The sequence below is a fragment of the Cebus imitator genome, unplaced genomic scaffold (genome assembly GCF_001604975.1).
Source record: "Cebus imitator isolate Cc_AM_T3 unplaced genomic scaffold, Cebus_imitator-1.0 Scaffold384, whole genome shotgun sequence".
NCBI classification, from domain to species: domain Eukaryota; kingdom Metazoa; phylum Chordata; class Mammalia; order Primates; family Cebidae; genus Cebus; species Cebus imitator.
This window is the reverse complement of record NW_016107699.1, coordinates 1,891,502-1,893,414: the sequence shown is the minus strand read 5'-3', so window position 1 is coordinate 1,893,414 and position 1,913 is coordinate 1,891,502. Positions and strand designations below refer to the sequence as shown.

Here is a 1,913-nt window from a genome sequence, read left to right as displayed (position 1 = left end):
AAAAAAAAAAAAAAAAAGAAAATTGCTTAATTGAGTTTGTAGATGGGACCAAATATTATACAGAGGCCTCTTTAAAGTGACTCTAGGCAGGTGCCGTGGCTCACGCCTGCAATCCCGGCACTTTGGAAGGCCAGAGCATGTGGATCACTTGAGCTCAGGAGTTTGAGACCAGTCTGGGCAACATGGTGAAATCCCATCACTACTAAAAATATAAAAAAATTAGTCAGGCGTGGTGGCGTGTGCTTGTAATCCCAGCTGCTCTGGAGGCTGAGGCAGGAGAATCACTTGAACCTGGGAGGTGGAGGTCGCGGTGAGCTGAGATCATCCTACTGCAATTCCGGCGGGGCGATGGAGCGGGACTCCATCTCAAAAAAAAAAAAAAAAAGACTTGTAAAATCTTCTAGGCTTACAGAGGGAATAATTGATGTTTGCAAAATTGAACTTAACAGGTTAATAAATTGGGTTTTGAATTTATAACTTCAATTTATTGAAATTAAATTTCAATAAATCAAATCCTAATTGTTGAAATTTAATGTAAATCCAAGCATAGCCACCTTGCCCAGGCACTAAGCCAGCCCTCAGCCCCATTCCCAGCCCTCCCTGTGAGGGGTAGGTGTGGGGTGCCCTGGCAAAGGTCCAGGCTCTGCCCTGCAGGCCCAGGTCTGACCTGCCCTGAGGCCGTCCTGCCTGCCCCTGGCCTGTCTTTATTGGGCATGGGGGGACAGAGGAGGGCAGAGGCAGCCCCGTGGGGCGAGGGGGCCTGTGGAGATGAGCCTTTCTGCTGCTGAGTGGATTCCTGGCCCCTGCTCTGGGACACCCCATCCCTTACCTGGGATGTTCCTGAGTCCCCAGCCTGAGGATGCCTCTCAGAGACATACTCAGAAGCACTCGCAGGCTGGGTGCGGTGGCTCATGCCTGTAATCCGAGCACTTTGGGAGGCTGAGGTGGGAGGATCACTTGAGCCCAGGAGGCCAAGGCGGCAGTGAGCCGTGATTGCACCGCCACACTCCAGCCTGGGTGACAGATAGGACCCTGCCTCAGAAAAAAAAAATTACTCCCACCTGGTTGTTGGAGGTACCTGGTGGCTGTGGGGTCTTTGGGGCTGGGCTGTGTCTTCCCCAGGCTGGCCAGTGCTCCCGGGTGGGGTGCAGGCGGCTCCCGGACGCTCCTCACGTGCACAGTCAGCATGGGCAGGGCCTTTCCCGACAGTGCCAGCCCCGTGACTGTGTCCTGTTCTGACTAGGAGACCTTGGCCTGGGTCACCCAGAGGGCAGGACCTGGGCCACTGTTGCTGACCATGTCCTGTCACTCCTAGGCCTTGAAACATTCCAATGTAGAGGCCGGAAGCCCAGGAAGAGAAGAACAGAGGGACACACACCAGCAGTCCCTGCTGCTGAACCCTCCCCACCTGTGGACGGGGACATCCTCTCTTTGTGCTGCCATAAGCAAATCCAGGGCAAGCGGGAGGGGAAGTAGCACACTCACGCTCGGCGGAAGCTTCTGGAGCCAGTGCCAGAGCCAGCACAGCAGATATCCCGTCTGTGTCCCATGTGTGGGCCCCCGTGGCCCAGCTGGCCCTGACCAGTGACAGTTGCGTTTAGGTGACTGGTTGGCTGCCAGGCTGATGTGGAGCCCTGAAGCTGGCATCTGTGGTGGCACGTGGCCCTAGCTTTGTGGATTTGCCCTTTGCAAAGGGCTGTGTGCATCACGGTATCATCGTGGGTTTCACGCTTCTCACTATCCCACAGCCAACTTAAGGTACCGAAAGCTGGCCAGATGTGGCGGCTCACATTTTGGGAGGCTGAGATGGGCAGATTCCTAGAGCCTCAGGAGTTTGAGACCAGCCTGGACAACATGGTGAAAGCTCGTCTCTACAAAAAATTTTAAAATTAGCTGGTCATGGTGGCGTGCAT

General features: G+C 54.5%; 1 protein-coding gene across 1 annotated transcript in view; it reads right to left on the bottom strand.

The window, feature by feature from the left end:
• CHID1 (chitinase domain containing 1) overlaps positions 1 to 1,103 on the bottom strand; it is a 40,195-nt gene extending 39,092 nt beyond the window's left edge. The window contains exon 1 of the mRNA XM_017507791.2: positions 1,079 to 1,103. The gene's annotated coding sequence lies outside the window, so the exon portion shown is untranslated. The remainder of the gene's footprint in view (positions 1 to 1,078) is intronic.
• Positions 1,104 to 1,913: the final 810 nt, after the last annotated feature.